The sequence below is a fragment of the Capricornis sumatraensis genome, chromosome 3 (assembly GCF_032405125.1).
Source record: "Capricornis sumatraensis isolate serow.1 chromosome 3, serow.2, whole genome shotgun sequence".
In the NCBI taxonomy this organism is placed as follows: Eukaryota; Metazoa; Chordata; class Mammalia; order Artiodactyla; family Bovidae; genus Capricornis; species Capricornis sumatraensis.
Window position 1 is genome coordinate 54,166,464 of NC_091071.1, and position 6,492 is coordinate 54,172,955.

Sequence of the window (6,492 nt, forward strand, 5' to 3'; positions counted from 1 at the left end):
TAAAAGAAACTTCAATGTTTCAGTATCAAGAATATACATAATCTACAAGTCTAATTGAAAACAGTGACTTTGCAATTATTTAACTATTTTTTCCTTCATTTTTTTGAGCAAAAACAGTTTTAAAGTAGGCCATGTATTTCTTCATATATATAAAAACAAATGGTACATTGTACTGGAATCATATTTTTATGAAGGAGAAAATAGAGCAGGATAATGAATATTTTCAAGCAATTTCAATATATTTCAAACCTTAAACTACTGTCAAAATGACAACGTGCAGCAACTCTGTGATTCTCTGAAAAGTAGACAATGTGTTTTTAATACCTGCTTGGAAGAGAATCATGTGTTTCCAGTTAAAAATTCAGATTCTTTGCCAATACTGTGAATGAATTCAAGCAATATGGGAATCTGCAACATGCAGTTTGTTACTCATCAATGCAACCAATTTTTCCAGGTTGGCACTGGGCCTCTCAGTGTAAAACTGCTAATTTTCAATAGAACCACCATGGGAAGCTTGTTCCTGATGGTAAAGCACATTCAGTAATAAGTTGTAAACAGTAACTAAATGACTGGCTAGAATTTCTCTAGACAATAACCTGTTTGACATTATTAATGGTTTTATCTTTGCTTTTTTGAAAATGAACTGCAAAATTCATGTCATTAGAAAAATTCTGCAAGCCATTTTTGGCAAGTAATATGTTTAGTAAAAAATCTATGCAGATGCTGAACATCCTAGGATGATCATACAGCTAAATAATTATGTCAATGATATATTCAGAGGATAAGGCAAAATAAACTGTTATTTTCTATGTTCCCTGAATTTCTAAGCTCACGTTTTAAAGTTGAGATCTTGAACAGGTTATTATCACTTCAGGTGTTTCCCTCAATTTTAGGGTGCTATTAACTTCAGTTTGCCTCATCAACATATGGGCACGTAAACAAACCAAGAAAACCAAAGCAGTCAAATGTGTCCAAAGAATTCTTTTGTATACCAAAAGATCCAATTTAAGGCAACAGTTTTTAAACATAAGGAAATGAAAAGAAGACAAAGATATATTTGTATGTTCTCTGAGAAGGTCATCCACTTCTATAAAGTTCTATAGTTATTATGGGTTTTACATAAAAATATCTGGGAAAGAGAAAGCAGTAATTTCAAGAGATCTTGTTTCATAAAATCACTTTAAATACAGATATATCTCAACAGTGAACTCAAGAACTATGTAAAAGAGCATTTTCTCAGCCACTCAGTAGACTCTTGAAGTTCTTTCCCTTGAAGTTCGTGACACCCATTTACATTACACCTGAGTTATTTTCACATACAAAAAATAATTTTTATGAGATTTTAATACTTTATACTATATTCTCATACAGAGAATATATACTGCAATGCTTAATCATTAAAAAATAATTTTAAGGAAAAATAACAATTTTTTGAATATGAATAAATCCCACGGACGGAGGAGCCTGGTCGGCTGCAGCCCATGGGGTCGTGAAGAGTCAGACACGACTGAGCTACTTCCCTTTCACTTTTCACTTTCCTGCATTGGAGAAGTAAACGGCAACCCACTCTGGTGTTCTGGCCTGGAGAATCCCAGGGATGGCAGAGCCTGGTGGGCTGCCGTCTATGGGGTCGCACAGAGTCGGACATGACTGAAGCGACTTAGCAGAAGCAGTGGTATTAGCAAAGCTATTACTGTTGAATAGATTTCAAATCCTGAAAGACGATGCTGTGAAAGTGCTGCACTCAATATGTCAGCAAATTTGGAAAACTCACCAGTGGCCATAGGACTGGAAAAGGTCAGTTTTCATTCAATCCCAAAGAAAGGCAATGCCAAAGAACGCTCAAACTACTGCACAATCGTACTCATCTCACATGCTAGTAATGCTCAAAATTCTCCAAGGCAGGCTTCAGCAGTACATGAACTGTGAACTTCCAGATGTTCAAGCTGGTTTTAGAAAAGACAGAGGAACCAGAGATCAAATTGCCAACATCTGTTGGATCATCAAAAAAGCAAGAGAGTTCCAGAACTGGACATGGAACAACAGACTGGTTCCAAATAGGAAAAGGAGTATGGCAAGGGTGTATATTGTCACCCTGCTTATTTAACTTATATGCACAGTACATCATGAGAAATGCTGGACTGAAAGAAACACAAGCTGGAATCAAGATTGCCAGGAGAAATATCAGTAACCTCAGATATGCAGATGACACCACACTTATGGCAGAAAGTGAAGAGGAACTAAAAAGCCTCTTGATGAAAGTGAAAATGGAGAGTGAAAAAGTTGGCTTAAAGCTCAACATTCAGAAAACGAAGATCATGGCATCTGGTCCCATCACTTCATGGCAAATAGATGGGGAAACAGTGGAAATGGTGGCTGACTTTATTTTTCTGGGCTCCAAAATCACTGCAGATGGTGATTGCAGCCATGAAATTAAAAGACGCTTACTCCTTGGAAGAAAAGTTATGACCAACATAGACAGCATATTCAAAAGCAGAGACATTACTTTGCCAACAAAGGTGTGTCTAGTCAAAGGTATGGTTTTTCCAGTGGTCATGTAAGGATGTGAGAGTTGGACTGTGAAGAAAGCTGAGTGCCAAAGAATTGACGCTTTTGAACTGTGGTGTTGGAGAAGCCTCTTGAGAGTCCCTTGGACTGCAAGGAGATCCAACCAGTCCATCCTAAAGGATCAGTCCTGGGTGTTCATTGGAAGGACTGATGCTGAAGCTGAAACCCCAATACTTTGGTCACCTCATGTGAAGAGCTGACTCATTGGAAAAGACTCTGATGCTGGGAGGGATTGGGGGCAGAAGGAAAAGAGGACAACAGAGGATGCGAAGGCTGGATGGCATCACTGACTTGATAGACATGAGTTTGGGTGAACTCCGGGAGTTGGTGATGGACAGGGAGGCCTGGCGTGCTGTGATTCATGGGGTCACAAAGAGTGGGACACGACTGAGCGACTGAACTGAATTGACTGAACATCATTACTTAGTGATGAAAGACTGAATGTTTTTATCTAATATTATGAAAAGCCAAGAATGTTTGCTCTTACCATTTTTATTTAATACCTTAATTAAAGGTCCTATCCAAGACAATAAGGAAGCATTTCTTCAATTTCAATTTTTAAAAAACAGAAACAGATGGTAAGTCAGGCTTTGTGAGGCCATTTGGTCTTTACAACTACCCAACCTGCTACCGTAGCATGAAAGCAGGAGAGATAATGCATATATAAATTTGTTTGAATAAAACCTTATTTATAAGAACAGGTTTGCTGACTCATGAAATAATGGAAAATACAAACAAAAAAAGAAAATGTATCCAGGTTGAAATGGAAGAAAACTATCTTTATTCACAGATGGTTATCAAATGATCATCTATGTAGAAGACTGTTAAAATCTATTTTAAAAAAAGTAGAATGAGTTTAGCAAGGCTGCAGAATACAATCAAAATGCAAAAATTATATTTCTATATAGTAGGGATGAGCAATTGTAAATTGAAATTTTAAAAAGTATCATTTACAACAGCATTAAAAAATATGAAATACTTTAGTATGACAAATACTTAAATACCATGAAAGATATCTGAAACTTGTATACTAAAAACTACAAACCTGCTGAAATTCAAAAAGACCTAAATAAACTGAGAGATACACCATATTCATGAATCAGAAGACTCAATACTGAGATGCACATTCTTTTCAAACATCATCTATGGTTTTTTCTGTCTGTGCTGCACTGCTTGTGGGACCTCAGTTCTCCAACCAGAGATTACATGTACGCCATGGTAGTGAAAGCCTGGAATCCTAACCACTAGGCCACCAGGGAACTCCCTGATCTATGGATTTAATGCAAGCCCAATCAAAATTCCAGTATCATTTTGGGCAAAAATCAACAGTCTCATTCTAAAATGCACATGAAAATACAAAGAACTTTGTGAAAGATGAATAAAGTTGGAGAACTTATTCTACCTAATTTCAGGCTTTACTGGTCTGAAGCTATAGTCATGAAGAAAGTATGGTACTGATAGCAAGAGAGAGAGATAATAACCCTTCCAATAAGTGGTGCTAGAATGATTACATTGTTTACCAAATGCAAATAAAAACAAAACAAACAAAAAAAAACTTTTATTCATACTTTGGACTACATAAAAACATTAACCCAAAATGAATGAGATCTAAATTAAAACTGATCACATCAAGTGTTAGTAAGGATATAGAACAAGCAGAACTCAAACTGCCATGAGAATGTAAAATGATGCAATCACTGTGAAAACATTGTGGAAATTCCTTAAGAAATTAAACATATGAACCAAACATTCCACATGCATTTTACCTAAAAGAAATGAATTATATGTTCATACAAAGAGTTGTATGTGAAAGTTCATAGTAACTTTTTACAATGATAGTTCCAAACTGGGAACAACCTCAACTTTCATCAACAGGTGAATGGATAAGTAGTGTTATAGACATACAGAAGAGTACCACTGACTAACAGAAAAGAATGCACTACTAGTATCTGAGACATGGATAAATCTCCAAATAATTATGCTGCATGAAAGCAAAGAGAAAAAAATAGAGGACTGTTGCTGAAGAAGGAAATGGCAACCCACTCCAGTACGCTTGCCTGGAAAATCCCATAGACGGAGGAGTGTGCTAGACTACAGTCTATGGGGTCGCAAAGAGTCAGACACGACTGAGCCACTTCACTTTCACTTTATTGCATACTGTATGATTCTATTCATATAAAATCTTAAAAAATGTAAATTAACTTAGTTATGAGTATTTGCTTGGGGAGGGAAAAATTACAAAAGGGCATGAGGAATCTTTCAGTGGAGATGAACATGCATATTGTATCTTGTGATTATGGCTTCACAGGTATATACATCTGTCAAATATTAAATTTTACACTTTAATCATATATAAATTTATTGTATTAATTATGCCTTCTCAATGAATCTGTTTAAATAATTCAGTAAAAATTTGTGAAAAACCATTTATCTGAATGGAGGAATTAATAGATGATTCTATCAATTTATCTCTTTGAAATCTGACTGATTTTACATCTTTAAACTTAACTCACTAAATAAGGTCATTTAAATAGTTCATTTAAAATGCTGGCAAAATTCTCCCACAAGAAAGCCATTGCACAACAAATTAATTGCTCCAGTGTCCAAAATACAGTTCTAGTTCTCACAGAAGGGCTTATTCTCAGTTCTACAGGCACTTACGATGAATCTTATTTATGTATGCATTTAAATCAAATATAAAAATATAAGTGTGGGAATGAACTTGTTAGTAGCCTGTTTGTTGACAAAAACCTCTGACATCCAATTGGTCCACTTAACTTTTCTTCTGATAAGACAACTCATCTGTGTTCATACTTCTGTCACTTCTAATATATTTTTTTTAAATAAATAAGGTATCAACTTTCATCCTTCATAGTTTTTTAATAAATATCATCAATCAGAAACTACTTCTATAGTAAACCTACAAATTAAGTAATCTTTTTAGTTACCGCCAATGTTGAATGATTAATAATTTAAAATAATTCTTTGCTGCCAGAAATCTTCCTGGGAAGAAAAGGAGGTGGGTATCAAGGGATGAATGGGGTCTCCTGTATATAAGCCATTCCATACATGAAATGGTTCTTGAAGACTACATATTAGATAGTCGAGAATTTACCCTTCCCACTAGAAGACTGCTCTGGAGAAAAACTTAAAAAGACCAACCAAATAATTTAAAAATTGTAATTAATAGTTCAAAGTAGATATAATTCTTTTTAGTCCTAGTTTTAAATTGAAGATAAACAAGTTGGAGCTATTAATGACTGCCCCCACCCCACCCACCACAGAGCTGAAAGATGTTTGGAGTAGAAAAGAAGCTAATATTTACTTTTCCTTTATGATTGGTGTTCTCTTTAGACTTCCCTCGTGGCTCAGATGGTAAAGCATCTGCCTACAATGCGGGAGACCTGGGTTCAATCCCTGGGTAGGGAAGATCTCCTGGAGAAGGAAACGGCAACCTGCTCCAGTATTCTTACTCGGAAAATCCCATGGACGGAGGAACCTCGTAGGCTACAGTCCATGGAGTCGCAAAGAGTTGGACATGACTGAACAACTTCACTTTTCTTTCTTATGATGGGTGACCAGTGCAAGAGGTGTAGGAATAGCATTATCAGACAAAAAAGGTCCATAGAGTGAACAAACAATGTGGTCAATCAGCTGATATACAGTTGAATCAGTGAGAGTTGGTTTACTTATGATTATCTACAGAAATTAACTTGCTTCTCAATCACGTTAACTTGAAAAGTTATCAAAAGGATTTAGTTACTAAAGTCTTAACTTTCAATATCTGTTCAATAACGAGTAAAAATTCAAGGATGAATAACTGAAATATATACAATATGAGCTTCCCTGGTGGCTCAGTTGGCGAAGAACCTGCCTACCAATGCAGGAGATGCAAGAGACTCAGGTTCAATCCCTGGGTTGGGC